Consider the following 18,073-nt stretch of genomic DNA (forward strand, 5'->3'; position numbering starts at 1 on the left):
TGAGCACTGGCCACAGGGGCTGTAGCTGATAGAATTTAAAGTCAATCAACCTCCAGATGGCCCAAGGTAGGTGGCCTTGAACTCTTATGACCTTGAGTCACCTAAGCTCTACATTTCCTTGAGTTCTCAGATCATGACTATAAACCACCAGCATTTGTTTTCCATTACATGGAGAAACCCTACTTTGCTTAGTAAGTAATGATCATCGCTTCTGAAAAGTTATGGACACTTAAAGTTCAGTCCTGCATATGTTTACTCAGAAATAAGTTCCACTTTTGTTCAGTTTCCAAGTGCAGAGAGCAGGGCAGTTTTAGCCTTCAAGTAAACAGCCCTGCTTAATTTCCTTAATATGCATACAGAAAGAGCAAAAAATGTATTTTATATCTACTTAGATGTAATTTTGGAATGCACGTTGGCTACATGACCTCAACTTTTGGAATGTGCTTGTTTTTAAAACCCTCTGTTTGGGGTCAACCTACATGTGATGCTTAGCCTTGTGGAGCTTCTGACATTTTCTGTTTATACCAACTTAATCTGTGAAAACAGCTGAGGTGAAGACTGGCATCGGAACGGCATTCTGAATGTTGGAGAATTCAGGACAGGCGAAAGGAAGTACTTCTTTAATGTTGTGCAGAATTGAACTCTGCCACAAGAGGCAGGGGTGGCCATCAACTCGGATGGCTTTAAAAGATGATTTGACAAATTAATGGAAGGAAGGGTTATCAACTATAATGATGGCTATCCTTTGGAGGGAGTATCCTTCTGCATACCAGTTGCTGGAAAATACCGGGGGGCAGAGTCCTCTTGTGCTCCGGGGCTGCTTGCTGGCTTCCCTTTGGCATTTGGTTGGCCACTGTGTGAAAAGGATGCTCAACTAGATGAGCATGCTCTTCTTAGGTTCCTTCCCTTTCTTTCTGCTAAAAATTGCATCCCCAGCTGCATTTCCTCCTACAGGTCTTTCCCCCTGTAATAAGAAGAGCAGCTTTAGGGGTATTTTAACAGAAGAAAAGTACTAGGGGTGGGGGAAGGTTTAAGAAAGGTCATTCTCTTTGTGGTTCCACACAGGCACATGTGTGCATACACACAGGCCTTCCACTTTAGACTGTGGTCTCATGGTTACATTTTTTTAATAGAAAAAGAGAGAAGGCAGGGGAAAGCCTGGAGAAGACAAGCATCAGGTACAGTTTGGCTCTAAGCTGCAAACAAATATGCCATAGCAACTTGTAATCCATGTCTTCTAAGAAAATATGTGAATTTAGAAACAGGAGACTTGGTTTAAATCAACAATTACAACTGGCATTTGCTTCCTTTGTGATTTAAATAAAATCAATCCATCCTCTGTGTTGATCCATCATGCAATGTGTTTAAATTATGGAAATTATTTTGCAAGTGCACATTTTTATTTCATCGTTTGAGGGGGGGGAAGCATTTTTTTACAGTAGAATTCCTTTGCAAATCCACATGACAATAAGACTCCCAGGATGTGTAAGTGACAAATCATATTACCACACAAAAGGCTATCTTTAAGAAGAGTAATTTCATGGAGGTTTAATACATAACCCTTAATTTTTACCTTGGCATACTTGTTGAAAAAGCTACCCATAACTCTGCATAATGCCAGATTATTACAAGTGGAGTCTTAGCATGAAATTTAATTGAGCACCACCTTTCTTTCTGAAGCATTTGGATTTACAACGATGGCTTCTGTACATTTACGGCTCCAGTCTTATCCATCTCCAGCATGGTTATCTTTCTTCATTTTATGTGTAGGGCAGCATGGTGTGTGTGAGCCCAAAAGAACTAATCTCTGTTTCTGGATGCAATTAATTCTTGTGCCTTTTGAAAGAAACATAGAAAAGACTGACGTGGATGAAAGGAAAAGCAAACAACAGCCTCCCCTCCCCCAGCTCCACCCAAGAAAATGAGACAATTGGGGTGGGTGGGGAAGAAGCATCAAAGAAGATAGTGCAGATCAAAAGTATGAAAGGAGGAAAAACAAGCCCAGATGCAGACAGAGGACAGATGCTGAAGACAAAATGTATCTTAAAAATATATCTGAAACACAAAAGGAGTCCCCCCCAGTGAAAAATGAAAAAAAGAAAAAGGAAAACCATATTCTCTTTAGTAAAAACAATTTCAAAAACCCGAAGAATTAGTATAGGTGGCAATGGCATATAAGGCTAAGCTACAGGCATATAACCAATGCAGCATTTTAAGACCCTTCTGAAACCCCTTGCTGAAGGTTTTTGTTCTATGCTGCATTTTGTTTCGCTTGTACCATATTTTGTAAACCTCACTGTGTTACTATGTAAAAAAGGGAGGAATACAAATAAAATAATATTAATTTGATTTTGAGAATAAGCAGCAGGTGAGAAAAGATCTGAGGTGACAGAATGGCTTGTACTACTTCAAAGTCTAAATGGATAGGACCAAATTTTAAATGCTGTCCTATATAAAAGCTTGATGCAAGAACAGAACAGCCTGAACTTATGAAATAAAAAATTGATAAGCTCTGAACTTGAAGTGGTTATGTGGGAAAATATTGAAAAATACCATACCCCACCTCCTGAGTGACACTGGTTTTCTGGATCCATTTCAAACCGGCTTTTGGTACAGAAACAGATTTGGTCATCTGAATGGATAACCTTTACTGGAAGGAGAATGGGGGCAAGTGCAACGCTGCTATTCCTCTGGACTTCTTTGCAGCTTTGATACTGTTGACCTTGGTATTCTTCTGGTTTGCCTGAATAAGGTAGGAATTGAGATTGGGTACAATGTCCTTCAGTGATTCCTATCTGAATGTCCAATTCAAGAAGGTGGCACTAGGGGACTCCTTCTTGCCCCACGGTGGTTGGCAGGGTGGTGTTTTCTTCCCCATTCTGTTGAAACCACTGTGAGTGAGGTCATCCAGGGACTTCTGCTAACCTAAAAACTTCCGCTTTTTAAAATTGTCATATTTTGAAAATTAATAAGTAAAACAGGAACATTATGGAAACTTCTGTGATGTTCAAAATACATAATCTAAACAGTAGTTTTCCATTAGAAAAAAGGGGAAATGGAGAAAGAACCCTGGGGCAAACTCCAGCTATCATAGCTGGCACTTAAACATAACCAGTCAAGTTAGAAATCAAATTCACAGCATGCTCAGTTTACTCCCTGCTAGCATGGAGAAAAGCTGTCTTTTTGTCTCAAGAAATTCACTACGGAATGGGCAAGTTGTCAGGCTGTGTAGACAAATGACTATTTAAATAGCTAACAAAACAAGGAGACAACTCTGTGAAACCTGTCAAGCACAAACCCACCACAGATAGCTATTTTATTTTCAAAGGTTCCCCCCCTCCTTTCTAATAGCCCAAGAGATCAACAAACCTCACACATTTTAAATTAACAGGATTTTAATTTCACATTATACAAGCTGTTTCATACATTTCACACTTTCCATTTCAGAAGGGGAATAGTCTCATTTGAAAAGATGGTAATTTGCATTTTAGAAAATATTAATCAGAACCATCAATTAAAGGGACTGTTTTCAAAAGAAACTATAGCAATGGATGCACTGATTCTAGGGAAACTGAAATTAAAGCTCACGCCGCAGAAGCATGGCCAATACTCAGGGTTGATGGGAGTTGTAGTTCAAGGGCATCTGAAAGGCCACAGGTTCCCCATCCCTGCTGCATAACAAAATACAGAGTAGAAGTATGTTTGAACTGCTCTCGAGGAGGAGGAAGAGCAGATGCTCCAAACAGTTCCATTGGTAAGTCCCTTCCAGAGTTGCCACTTTTCAACCAGGCAGATTATGGAAACTCCATATATTAGTTGCACTGAGGGGGCAAAATCCAACTAGGATCTCAGTTGCTTAAGTGAAAAATGATAATGTCTCTGGAAATATAGTCACAGTAGTTTAATTATGACTTCCAGGGCTGCAGAACAGGCCAGGAATGTCTACTAGTTATTCGGACCTGAGACACTGTACCCTTTCCTAGACAAAAAATGATACGGCTACAGCTGTTCATACCTCAGTGACGTCCAGCTTAGACTACAATAAAAAGCTCTGTGTAGAGCTGTCTTTGAAAAGTGTTTGCATATTGCAACTAGCCTAGAATTCAAAATAGGAATGGGGAACCTTTTTTTTTAGCTCAAGGATGCATTTCTCCTTGTGTTACATCAGGGGTCAGCAAACCTTTTCAGGAGGGGGCCGGACTATATTTTTTTTGGGGGGGGGGAATGAACGAATTCCTATTCCCCACAAACAACCCAGAGATGCATTTTAAATAAAAGCACACATTCTACTCATGTAAAAACACCAGGCAGGCCCCACAAATAACCCAGAGATGCATTTTAAATAAAGGACACATTCTACTCATGTAAAAACATGCTGATTCCTGGACCATCCGCAGGCCAGATTTAGAAGGTGATGGGGCCGGATCCGGCCCCTGGGCCTTAGTTTGCCTATCCATGTGTTACATTATGGAGGCCACTTGTCAATGGTGGGTAGAATGGAAGGATTTGTCCATTTTGGTTTTCTCAATTTCTTATTTCCTCAGTCTTAAATTGAGTTCTCCACATTATTTAGCAATTGGCAGATTAAGTAGAACAAAACATTTCATGTAAACCTCATCAACATTTTAGTGCAAGTTTTCCCAACATATTTTATATGCCATTTTAACTTTATATGCCCCTGATATAATGTATTTTTGTATGTTAATTTTCAGCAATATCTTCATGGGGGGGGGGAGAGAAACACTTTGGTTGGATAACTGCATTGCAAAATTCAGAGAAGTGTAAATTTCAAAGAGAGCTGAGTTTTTGTTTGCATGTTGTTTTGGAAAGTGCAAAGCTGATAGATTCAGCTTTACATGTGTACTCAATCAAATTTCTCCTCCGTCCCTAGCAGAGCCAGAAGCAAAAGTGGGCAAGGCAATAAATGCAACTCTTACTGGTGGTCCTCAACAATAAATGAAAATGAAAAATAAAATTATGGAACTCCCTTCCTATGGAAATTCACCTTGCTGACATTCAGGTGTCCTTTTTAGAAAACTCTCTTCCAGAGGCCTTTTGCAGTTTAGGAAAGCCTTGCCATTGCTAGTAGTCATTTTATGCCTTATAATTATTATAGCCCTTTCCTGTCTCAGGGCACTGGATTAGTAGCAGCTCTCAACTGTTGCAAAGCAGTCCTTAAGGTTGGTCAGGTTTGATGGCACAAGATCTGTGTGAGCATCAGCACAGAAAAAGGCACTACAAAACATCTCTTACACAGCCAAGTTCCAAGGCTTACCATCACAGTTTGCAGAAGAGTGCCCTCTATTCCAATGACTTTCTGAATATGAAGACACTTTTTGTGCATGACTCAAGCGATGTAACTGTTTGGGTCAACGGAAGGTTTTAGCAAGTATAATTAAGCATTGGATGGAGGCAGCTATACTTACGACAGAAAGGAAAACACAGCTGGAGATGCTTTTTCGTAGCTGACATAACCTAAGAATAAATAGATCTGGCTGAGCCATGAATTTGCGTCATAAAATCAGAGTGAAAGAGACCACTCAGCTGAATAATAGCATATTCAATAGCATACGAGAGGAGCCATTTCAAACAAAAAAAAATAGTTTTTATCACATAGCTTCTTTCCTTCTCCTTTTTCTCCTCCGTGTGCTTCAGGACAATTAACTCTCCAAGACGAGGAGACATATATTTTTGGCATTCTGTCTAAATTTTTATGAATGCTAAGCTACTGCAGGCACGTGATGCAGAAATCCCTTGTCTAAAATTCAAACATTTACAACTAGTAAGACTAGGAGCAGAACTGAGAAATGGGCCTGACTACACAATGTTGCAGTGGGGTGAGGAACCTGAGGCCCAGGGACTGAATGTGGCCCCCAGTTCTCTTCATGTGGCCCTTGGGAATCTGCCCAGGTCAAAGCCACAGTGACCCTGTTCTGCACCTTCCTCTAATGATTTTACTTGGCTGGAATTTTTCCTTGAACTGTCACAATTCCGTTTGTTTGCTTGCTTGGGTGAACAGTGGTACATGTCTGGCCACACCCACCAGTGGTATGCTGCCCCCAGAAGATTATTCACAAGGGAATGTGGTCGAGGGGCTAAAAGAGGGTTCCCACCCCTACCAGGAGACTTCATCTCGAGGGTTTCTCCCAGCTAGCCAGGCAGAAATGCCCCCCTCCATTTTCCTTTCCTGACAGTCAACATTCTGTGGCTGCTGAGCATGCTCAGTCCTCACTGGGCGATTTTTGTTTAAAGGAAGAATTACCCACTAAGGATTTTATTTTTAGTATTGTACTTCTGCAAATCTCGAGCTTCTCCTGAGGAGACTGATACCTGTCTCTTGTTCCATTTCTGCCAGGAACCAGCATCTGAGTTTGCTCTGTTTGAAGGAATTATATCTGCAGCCTCACATCCGTGGTCCTAACTTCGGCATCTTGATAGTGTTCCTCCTCGATATGAGCTCTGGGCTAAGAAGAAAAGAACAAATGTGAATTGCATTTCAAACGCTTTGCTAATATGAAATTGCCTAAGCACAGCAATAATAAGATATTTCACTCTACAAAATCCACTGTCTCTAAAGGAGGTTTATATAGGTAATTGGAAGAGATATATAATTACTTCACGCTTGAAGGGCAAACTGAGGAGGAAGTCATTTTGTTTAAATGCTTTGCGTCTTAGGAACTAGATTGCACATATTAAAAATTACTGATTTTTGAGAAGTTGGGTTTTACTTCTGCAGCTTGAAGACTGAGGAAATGTCTGCATAAATTGTGAGACTGGTGGTGGTGTAAGCAGCTGGCATCATTCTGCCTCTTCCTCCAATGAAAATAGTGTGGATAGGAATATCCAAATAGGGATTCAGTGACTTTTAAGAACTTTAGAGGAGCCCGGCTGGATCTGGCCGAAAGCCCATCTCATCCAGCATCCTGTTCTCACAGTGACTGACCAGATGCCTATGGGAAGTCAAAAATCTGGACCTGAGTACAGTAAACTTTTCCTACTTGTGATTATGAGCAACTAATATTCCATTATTCTACTATGTTATCATTAAGTTACATAGTATAAAGCATTAGTTTTTGTTCAAGCTCAATCATTAGCTGAGGAAATGAACAAGATAATATAGTCACGTAAGCTTCCTGAATGAGGCAAATATAGTATTGGCCACGATGTCTATGCTCTGTCTCGAGGGTCAGAAACAAACATAATAATAATAATAATAATAATAATAATAATAATAATAATAATAATAATAATAATAATAATAATAATATATTTATACCCTGCTCATCTGGCTGGGCTTCCCCAGCCACTCTGGGCAGCTCCCAACAGAATATTAAAAATACAATGAAACATCAAACATTAAAAGCTTCCCTAAAGAGGGCTGCCTTCAGTCAGGTATCTGTTTATCTCTTTGACATCTGATGGGAGGGCGTTCCACATGGAGGGTGCCACTACTGAGAAGGCCCTCTGCCTGGTTCCCTGTAGCTTTGCTTCTCGCAATGAGGGAACTGCCAGAAGGCCCTCGGCGCTGGACCTCAGTGTCCGGGCAGAATGATGGGGGTGGAGACGCTCCTTCAGGTATACTGGGCCGAGGCCGTTTAGGCCTTTAAAGGTCAGCACCAACACTTTGAATTGTGCTCGGAAACGTACTGGGAGAAGCAGTAATGCTTCTGAATGCCAGTTGCTAGAAGCTACAGGAGGCTAGAGGGCTCTTGGGTCCTGCTTATGAGTTTTCCACAAGCATCTGGTTGGCCACTATGAGAACAGGATGCTGGACTAAATGGGCCATTGGCCTGATCCAGCAGCCTCTTCTTATGACGAAAAACCACTCATACTAGTAACCCTTTCTCTATCTTCTCTAAACTGAACTAAATGTGCAAATGTTGTATTCCATACTCAAGATCTGCTTCTACATTTTCCCATTTATTTGCCACTAGTATTATACATTTAATGTAATTGTTTCTAACAGAAATACTAACAATGATAACACCTGTGCTGCTCAACTAGATAGGCCACTGATCTGATTCATCAAGCTGTTCGTTCTTATGTTCATAGATAATCAATAAAGCAGAAGGTGACTGGCTGCAATAGAGAGAGAAATATTTTAGAAATCACCCCACGGAATGCATCTGTTCTGTGGAATGAGTGCTAGCTGGTAATGACCACTAAGCACATCACTATGGTAATGAGAATTACTCAGCAGGGATGCGGCACACTAAGGATTCTGGGAAATCAATGAATAGGCTGCCTGTGACAGTGGATGATTCCAATGGCTGACCTTTAAACAACTTCGTACAGTGCAAGTAAATAAAAGAGGGAGGTGTAATGGAACAAATATGGTCAATAAAGTGTCTCCAGTGCCCCTACTAATGAAGAGGACTCTCAAAGCACTTTGCTAGAATAAGCAGCAATAATTAAGTTCTCATATGTTCACAGTGTGGGCTGGGGCTGCCTAACAAAACAGAGCTGTCAGCTGTTGAATAGCAACGCAGCACATGGTAGGATGGCGGGGCAAACCCCCCTACCAAAATGGCAACTTGGCACTTAGGTATTTGTCCTGCCTGCTTCAGCTGCTTCATACAGCAAATATTTTTGAGGAACTTTAACAGTAAAGGTGACCAGAACCAAAGCAAACTGTGCAGAACTGTAGGGGAATAGGGGTATCCTAACAATTCCCAACACCCTTAACAAACTACAGTTCCCATGATCCTTTGGGGGAAGCCCTGACTGTTATTGTAGTAGAATAGTGTTTTAAATGTATGGTTCGGATATGACCACTGTTTTGACTTGCCAGAATAATCTAGTTTATCACTGTTGTGGGCCTCATGACTCACCACTCTTGTCCTCTGTCTCAGTCTCTTTCTGTGTGTGTCTCTCCCATTTCAGTTTGTATTTCTCATTTCATCTTGCCCCCCAATACTGTGTCCTTACATCTCTGTTTATGTCCATCTACTAGCATTTGTGACTGAGAGAACAAAGTTAAGTGTAGAATATGCATTGAACAAAGGTACTTCAGAGACAAACCGTAGTGTGAAATTGCTGAATTTACACTTATGAAGAAGTTCAGTTCCATCACTACCTGTGACCTGAGTGAAAATAATGGTTTTGTCTATTACATGTGTTTATTAGCTCATCATGAGCGATGCTACCCTGTAATCATTTTTGCACACATTTAAGAACATCATTTCAGACATCTGATAAAGAAAAGCTTATGTCACAATATATTTCAGGCTGTTGTTTTTGCTGCCACAAATTACCATGGCTACCCCCCCCAAAAAAAAAAAATTTATAGTTATAGAGGACAGTTATCTCCACCACTTATAAATTTTGGTAACTATGGTATATAAATAGTTGAAAGAAATAAAATAAATGAATATATCTACAAAGAACTGCCAGTAAGTTCTGGAGCTTACTCACAAGTAAGTGTACACAGGACTGGAACTTTAAAGGACCATGAAAATTATCTGTATCTGTATCCATATTCTCTAAACCACTGTATATACATATTTATTCTTAAATTCTATTGATCTGTCCTGCAATTCAAAAGAAAAATACCATTTTTCTTTGTATGCTGGCAAACTTGAACAGTGTTTAAGTGGAGACCATCTCTAGGCTGAAAAATTTTTACATCACAGATGTAACTAGACTAGAGAGAAAAATACATGTCTGAGTTCTCAAGAGTCAATTTGAGCTGCTTGTGTCAATGCAGCTTAAAATATGCTGTGCTGCCCCACTGTCAAGTCTGTTCTGCAGAACACACAGTGCAATGCTTGTGCTCCTCTATGTTGACCATCACATGTGTTTGCTAAACTCACAATGTGCAGAGGAGGTTCAATTTTGCTATTTACTTTACCTGCCAAGTTGATTATATTATTAATTCCCTTTCTGACCCCACACTGTTACTTCAGAACATCAGTCAGGTAATAAAAGCTTTTTCAGAATTCATTGCCAGTTAACGTCTCCATGTACTAGTTTTAAAAACAAGTAATTTATTAGAAATATAAGAACAGAATGTATCTGAAGTGAGTCTAGTCTGCAAAGAGACACAATTCAGGAGACCAGTTTGGTCAATCACTGGAAATTTTTATACTTATTTACCCAACTTCTCACCTTGCAGTACGAATCTGGGGGAAGAACTTACCAGGAGCAAGAAGCCTGGCCAAGGATAGGAAGGGATTGATTCATCTAACCCTGCTTCTGCAATGTCACAGGAATGGGAGACTTAACTTTTGAGACCTGCCTTTGGGGGGGGAGGGGGCTTCTACTTGAGCTGGTCCTGGGCCATCTTATGATATGAAGGCTACCAATAAAATCCGCTTGGGCTAAGTACAATAACACATAGGACCAACCAGTTGAAAGGGATCCAATACTTCCTCTTCATCTTGCCATGGTTGGAATAGTTCAGTTGGCTCATGGCCAGTTTAAACATGACCGCCACCATGCTGACTCTGACATAAGGCCCTTCCCCATGGTAACAGCAGGTGTGGTATTTAAGATTCATTGACAAGTTGGGGAGATTTGAGTAGGTAAGATCTTTTAATCCTAATAAAGGCCACCTTGTGGGCTGGCATCATTGGGAAGAGCTTTACTGACCTCTATATGGGAGACGCATAATGGTGCGCTAAGGAGGTCCTTCCGTCAGCACCGCTCTGCTTGCCAGATGGAACAATCTCCCTTCTCCTCCCCTCATGCATGGTTCTGGGTGAGCTATTGACCCTCCCGAGATTTGGGAAGGGCATGCCGGGGTGTGTGTAGGGGGAGCAGAGGAGGAAGTCTCATTACACTGGCTTCTGCTAGAGAAACAACTTAGCTGAATCTGACCTATAATGCTTAAATCAGACTATTAAAGAAAGTGCTGATATTCTCTAGTGTGGTAATAATCTTGATTTATCCCTAATGCCCTTTAAGTGTGGTGTTGGTAACAGATGCCTGAACAAGACGATGGTTAGGGGAGGATAGAATTTCCCTCCCTAAAGACTGATGTGCACCAGACTATGTGTATCTCTCTCCCATTCTTTCCGATCTACATAGCTGTGATGGCACATAGATCATGTCATGTCAGTGATCTGCTTCCCATCACCTCTATGACAAGCTGTTTATTACTATGTACTAACTGAGCACATAGGTTAACGTTGGTAGGAATGTCTTGTAAGTAGCTTTGGATGCTCAGATTTGCAAGGTAGGAGGACTGCAGGATTGCATTTGGCCTCTGGGTCCAATGTTGTCCCCCTCCCCCCCAATGATTTAAAGATTGGTTTCATTTTATTTCAGGCGGTCCCACTGTGTGCCTCAATGCATATGCAGAGTACAGAAAATATCTGAAAAGAACATATTATACCTTTTTTAAAAACTCAGCACAGATGTCCGTGCAGCTCTAGCAATGGGCATTGCTGCCATGGCTAGAATTGCAGCAGGCATCCCGCCAGACCAGATGCAAGACTAACGCTGATTGATTTCAGATTCATCCAAGGGCCGTGGTGTTGACTGAAGGAGACAGAGTGCTCTCCTTCAGTTCCAAGCTCCTATTTTTTCCAATTAGAATGCTAGTTACTATTGGGGGTTCTGTGTCTGACAGACAAGAGAGAGACAATGACATGACAAACGACATTGCAGAGCAGCCTCCAGCAATCTGAAGTCATCAGCACTGACATGGCTACTATCATAAATAACCTCTAAATAAGAAAGCCACTTTCACTGAGTTCCAACCAGCATCATTTCATTTGGACATGAGGAAGGACAAAGGCAGGCGCAAGGAAAGCAGAAGCAGGCACCAGCAGCATTCTCAATGACTTAGAAAAGCCACCAGAGGAAAAACCCTACTCTATCATTATAACACAATGCTGGCATGTGCAGCAAAATAGCCACAGCTTGAGATCTCTGAAGGACACTGTCTCCCACCCAGATTTCAAGTTCACATTTCCAGAGCCAATGCATTTTATTATTCTCACTGGCATGGGATGTTTCCATACTAATTCTCTGGAATTACCATCCTTGTCTATTCACTTTTATGGAGCATCCAGACTATGTCCTTATCAGCCCATTGCATTCAAGGTTTGTCTCTCTGTGTTTTTTCAGAACTGATTCCTTGCAATGTTTTTATAAGAAAATGCAGTTGCGACACCAGCCTAGCTTACATAAGTAAAGCACTATTTACATTGAACTTCTATGCACATTTTCCTGAGAATAAGTCTCACTGAACTCAGTGAGGCCTACTTCTGGGTAAACATGCATAGGACTACATTCCTAGATTCTTCAGGACTCCTTTGCCTTTAATTGAATACTTCCTGTTTGCAAGTTCATCTCATTTTGTTGCTTCCTGATGAGTGGGTGGAAGAGCAGTAATGAATAGTCTCTTTATTGCTCTGATGCCAGTTTTTGTTTCTGAGTGTGGAGATTTTAATAACAGTTTTTCTTCAATATTATTATTTTTATAGCAAAATAATGATATTTATTAAAAATGAAAGGAAATTGTTAACTAAACCAACCACTTTGCAAGCTTTAAAAATATGTTGGACCTGAATGGAAAATGACCTATCCCATAGACCCTGCAACTGCAAAACTTTTGTGATGGTGATAGTCAGTGTTTTTATTTCTGAGGGGTCACGCAGGGGGACACATACCCCTAAACATTTTCTGAATCTAAGTTTGGCCTCATTGAGGGGCAGTATTTCAATATGAGTAGGAAAATGAGTACCCCTAAACAATTTTTTTAGAAAAAAAAATCAGTGGTAATAGTTCTGATAATCACTGAGAATGTACACAATATATACATATATCTGATTCAAACTCTGAAAGCATCAGTGTTTCTGTACACTATCAGAATAGCTGCTTGTAATACTTACTCAGGAGGAATTTTGAAGAATCTCTTGAAATAAAAATCAAAATGTTTATATATATATATATATAGAGAGAGAGTCAAATTAGCTTCTTCTAAGAGAAAAGGGTGGGTGTATGACACGGTGTATATGAAGGCAAGTGGAGATGGTTTTTTAAAAATTACTTAATCACAGCCGCACAGCAGAGGTCTGATGTGGAGGTCACTCTGTTTGGCTTTTCTCCCTCTCCCTCTTTTGCATCAGCCACAAATTCATTCCTAATTGCTGCTGAGGAAAACAAACTGTCAGCGTGATGGTAAAGCGCAACACACAGCCCTTGCACTTATTGCTCATCAGGCAGAAAATGTCAGCACTTGCGCAGTGCTGGGGGCAAAGCCTCTGTTTTGTGCCAAGTTCTTTTAATGAAAAACAAAAACAAACTGTTCCAAGTGCTCTTTAATCTTATTGCATCTTTTATGATCCTGTCAGCGTTATTATGCAGTGGGTGGGAAAAGTCAATTACACATCTTTGGCACCCCTTGCTCTTCTCCACTCTCAAGATATACTGACTGGCTTGAGGACAGGCTTACATTTTCAATCAAGCCAACTAATCTTAGACTAGCCAAGTATTGGTGTGTGGAGCATGATGCTTACTTTCTTAATAATGCCATTTGATTAAAAAGGGATTCTCTCCTTACCACCCCCCACCTCCCAATCATAACCATTCTCTGGATTAACATTTCAATTTGAACAAGCTTTAATTTAATTATCTGATTCCCGGGGAAAAGATCTATCTTGATGTTTGATTATTAAAACACCTCTCATTATGATGTGTGGGTGGGTGTAGAGTGGGCATATAAATGACAAGAATTCTGGAGGATGCAGAGACACATTCCTCCTCCCAGGACCTCCTCTCACAGTTCTCAAGATGGTCATTTCCCCCTTTCCTTGCAGGAGTTAATAGTAGTCATTCACTTATCTGGAAGCAGGCAAAGGAATACAGACAGGGACACCATCCTGCATTAAGGATGGAGGAGAAAATAGATCCATTTTGCATCTCAAGGTGAACTTTCACAATTATGGTAGCCTTTCCAAAACAGCACAGGAAACGAAACACAACATCATTTGAAATTTGCACTTCTCTGAAATTTGCAATGCAGTTCTCCAGCCAAGTATTGAGTACAAAAATGCACGTGCATGGGTGAAGTGTGCATAAACAGGCATATACTGATTAAAATGGCATACAAAAAGTGCATTATATTAAGGAACATTGCTTAGCAAAAATGTGTGTATTAGACAAAACTGTTATTAGGGGAAATGCCTCCTGCACTTCTGACACTTGAGGTGGTGCTCTTCAGCCCGTGCCATGGGTGGGCCAGCTCTGATCAGCACTGTAATCTACACCCCATAGCTCCAAAATGCTTGTACGTCACTCAGAACATGTGTGTATCATGTCTAATGCAAGGGAAAGACCACAGCTCAGTGGTACAGCATCTGCATTGCATGCAGAAGGTCTGGAGTTAAACCCCTGGCATCTTCAACTAGGGCTGGAAATGTCCCCTGCCTGAAGCTCTGGACATCCGCTGCTAGCTGGTGCAGACAAAACAGAGCTAAATTAATTATTGGTGTGACTTGGTATAAGGCAGCTTCCCATGTTCCCATAGCCTGCTCTGTAAGCCAGTGGATAGCCGGCACTGGTTATGTAAACCCCAGCACCAAACCTGGGAGGATCATTATCAGGGCCTGTTGTCGGCAAGAGGCAAAATGGAATTGGCAGTTCCTTTTCAACACAACCCGTCAATGCTTCTCAGCAGGGCCCTGACTGACAACACTCTCATCTACTGAAGCACGTGGCGGGAGCATTAAAATTATTGACTTCTTCTCTCAAGATTATCGACTGCTATCCAAGAGCTGTGAAAGCTGAATCTGATTAATTCTAAAAGGGGCACAAGGATGAAGGAAGATTAGTGCTATTAGCCTTTTTTAAAAAAAGGCATGCTTGGGGGGTCAGGCCTAGAGACCAGCTGCTTGACCGTTCTCCAAGGGTAAACTCTGAAACATGGAACAGCTCTAAAGGGGAAAGTTTGCACTGAGTCTCAGACCATGAACAAGCGGAAAAGGCAAAACAGCACCTGACATTGGCTGAGAGGAGCAGTCCAAAATTTGAGTGGAAGCACTATGTCTTCCAGGGAACAATAAGCTCAAAGGAAGAGAGAATTCACACTATCTTACCTGTAGGCCTTTTTGCACTGCTACTGCTTTCACTTTTGACCTTTGGACATGCTGCCTGGTGCTGAAGGGAATTGTAGTCCAGTAGCCTCAGGAGGTCCCTAGGTTAGCCACTCCTGCTTTAGAGGCAATTCCTCTTCTACCCTCAACAGGATATAAAGGAAGTGGAAAGTCCCACAACAGTCTAATGTGTCCAACTGTTGAAATGTCACTAAGCATTTAAGCATAGTTGTGGTCTTTTGAAAGAAAAGCCTTATGCAAGCACAATGTGTGACCACTTATATATATATGGTTACAGTAGGTCTAATTCCCGGAAAGGTCTACTGTATCTGTACTAACAATGTACACGTATATCTTACAATGTACACATATATCTAAATGTTTCTTCCTTAACAGATCAATAACGTTATAACTGGATGGCATGACAGATAAGATCTATGTGAGCTGGAGTTTGCTCATGAAGAACAACATGAAGCTAAACTCAGCATGATTTTTTTCTCTCCCTCTAGTTTTTGTTTGTTTTAATATAAAAAATAAGGAATTTCCTACTCAGAGAAAACTTAAAGGTAGGCTAAAGTGTGCAAACCCTCTACAGACTGTTGCATATGAAAATTTTGCACACATCTACTTCACAGAATATAGGAGCACTGAAACACTACAACTGCCCACAGCATCCCTACACGTGACATGCTGACACGCTTACACATGACATTACACATGACAAACAACTGACACCCTTCTTCCTATGCAAAATTTGCTTCTCATGTTACAAAACTGAAGCAGACCTAAGCCATTTCATTGCACACATTCTTTCCACATATGTGCCACTATGAACAAAACTACTTCAGCGACCCCTGCTGGGAGAAAGTTGAACATCTTAGGGTTTTTTTTTCTTTCTTAAATCTCACTGAAATTCCTTTAATGCAAGGGTTCAGGTTTAATTTATAAGCTGATCAAATAACAGCATTAGGGAAGGGAATCTGCATTTTAAAATAAAACAGAAACTTAAGATCTATATTGAGTGACAGCATTTCAAACCCAACATACCAATATGTTTGGCCCCATTGACCTTCATGACGCTATCTATGTACAGAACACTTAAATTAAAACTGCTGATGGAGCCACAGTGAATTTAGTGTTGGTCTTTTATCTTAAGCTTAACCCCGCCCCCCTGCACAATGGTTTGAAAGCTAAAAGAGTTTACGAAATGCATCCATCTATTTCAAGGGTTAAGGTAAGAAAAAGGGTTAAACACTCCTCCCCTGGCCCCACTTCCCCAAGCAGGCCCCATGATATGGCTGCTAATTAGTTAAAAGAAGCATCCAGGGGAGTTCCAAATAATGCATCTCCTGTGTCTTTATTATCTACGTCCCCAGTATGTTATTCTATAGTAATCCAATTACAGAAGGGTGTGTTTCAACAGAGGTGGATTATCTGAGGCAATAGTCCTAGCTGCTTGGTGTTTAATTAGAATAATAAAATCACCAGGCAACTGAAGTGAAGAAGCAGGTAAGAAGACTGAGAATTGTAAAAGTCCAGGAATGAAAAGGTATTTGCCTTAACAGCATAAATCACTCACAGCAATGAATGAGACCACAGTGCATTATTTCCTTAATGAGACGTCAGTAGCTTGTTCTCTGTAAGTATACTTTGCACAGGTTGACCTGAGCAGACCAGTTATGGACTTCATCTAGGCATTAAGGTTTAATCCAGGTGTCCTGAACCCCGACTCCTGAAGAACAGCAAGAGCTCAAACACACTGCCATTTGTATGCATGAATCTCCCTGCAAGTAAATACAAGCTGTGTTCACACTGCTGATGGAATAATAAATCCCCCAAAGAAAACACTCTCTTGGAAGGAAGCTTTGAGGACACAAGAGGGTGGGAAATTTGCTAATGTCTGCTACATCCTAGCTCTCCCGTGGCCTAAGGGGAAAACCCCGGGTGTCCTACAGAAAGGTCACAATCTCCAGGCTTTATTTGCCATTACATACACTTAGTCTATAGGGACGCGGGTGGCGCTGTGGGTAAAACCACAGTGCCTAGGACTTGCCGATCGTATGGTCGGCGGTTCGAATCCCCGCGGCGGGGTGAGCTCCCGTCGTTCGGTCCCAGCTCCTGCCCACCTAGCAGTTCGAAAGCACCCTTAAGTGCAAGTAGATAAATAGGTACCGCGTTATAGCGAGAAGGTAAACGGCGTTCCATGTGTTGCGCTGGTGCAGGCTCGCCAGAGCAGCGATGTCACACTGGCCACGGCGCTGGCTCCCGGCCTCTAGAGTGAGATGAGCGCACAACCCTAGAGTCTGTCAAGACTGGCCCGTATGGGCAGGGGTACCTTTACCTTTACCTTTACACTTAGTCTACGCACACAGGACACTTTCTTCTTGAATCAGTGGAGACTGAGTACTTATTTTGTCTACATAATCTATGCACTATCTAGCTCTATTGCATCTTTGTTCCTGAAAAGCACTTCCTGAGCAACTTGTTTCATTCTTAAAATAGCTCATTGGAGATTCCTTCTGCATTACCATCTGCATGTCCACCTGAAAACAGGTGTAGGCAGTCCTGGGAATGGGGAAGGGAGAGGGATATATTCACACCTGCCCAATAATGTTGTGGGTGGATGCATACCAAGATCACAACCACCACTTCCTTCTTCATTCACCTGGAGCATGTGCCGGGGAGGAAAAGGCGTGGATAACCTAATCAAATGGTTTTCAAATGTATATCAAGTAGCAACACCCACCCTTGTAGAAAGCAGAATTTAGAATCAGTCTAGATTGACAGCAGCATGTTGAGAATAAGAATGAACGATTCCAGGTTGAGAAAAAAGAAAAATACATTTTTCTGCTGCATGCAGGTTAGTGTGTACACAACTGGAGACAGCATCTTAAAGTTCTCCCCAAGCCTGGTAGATGAGCTAGATGTGATTTTAAAAAGTTGGCAGTGTGGATGGATAAATGAAAAGGGGTGTGTGGTGCTTAGCAAGAGGTTTGTTTCTATATATAGCAGACTACATAGAACCAAGAGAC

At 41.3% G+C, this 18,073-nt stretch overlaps 1 protein-coding gene across 9 annotated transcripts in view; it reads right to left on the reverse strand.

Annotated features, from left to right (window-relative positions):
• Positions 1-18,073, reverse strand: part of LOC308577174 (uncharacterized protein) — a 105,043-nt gene that overhangs the window by 47,985 nt on the left and 38,985 nt on the right. Inside the window, exons 7-10 of one of the 9 annotated variants that reach the window (XM_081177207.1) lie at positions 6,331-6,464; positions 5,276-5,475; positions 2,559-2,650; positions 1,667-1,836 (exon numbers count right to left, since the gene is read on the reverse strand). The exons of the other annotated variants lie outside the window; for them this stretch is intronic. The gene's annotated coding sequence lies outside the window, so the exon portion shown is untranslated. The remainder of the gene's footprint in view (positions 1-1,666; positions 1,837-2,558; positions 2,651-5,275; positions 5,476-6,330; positions 6,465-18,073) is intronic. 9 annotated transcript variants of the gene reach the window in all.

Source organism: Podarcis bocagei (genome assembly GCF_964188305.1).
Source record: "Podarcis bocagei genome assembly, chromosome: 2".
Lineage (NCBI taxonomy): Eukaryota > Metazoa > Chordata > Lepidosauria > Squamata > Lacertidae > Podarcis > Podarcis bocagei.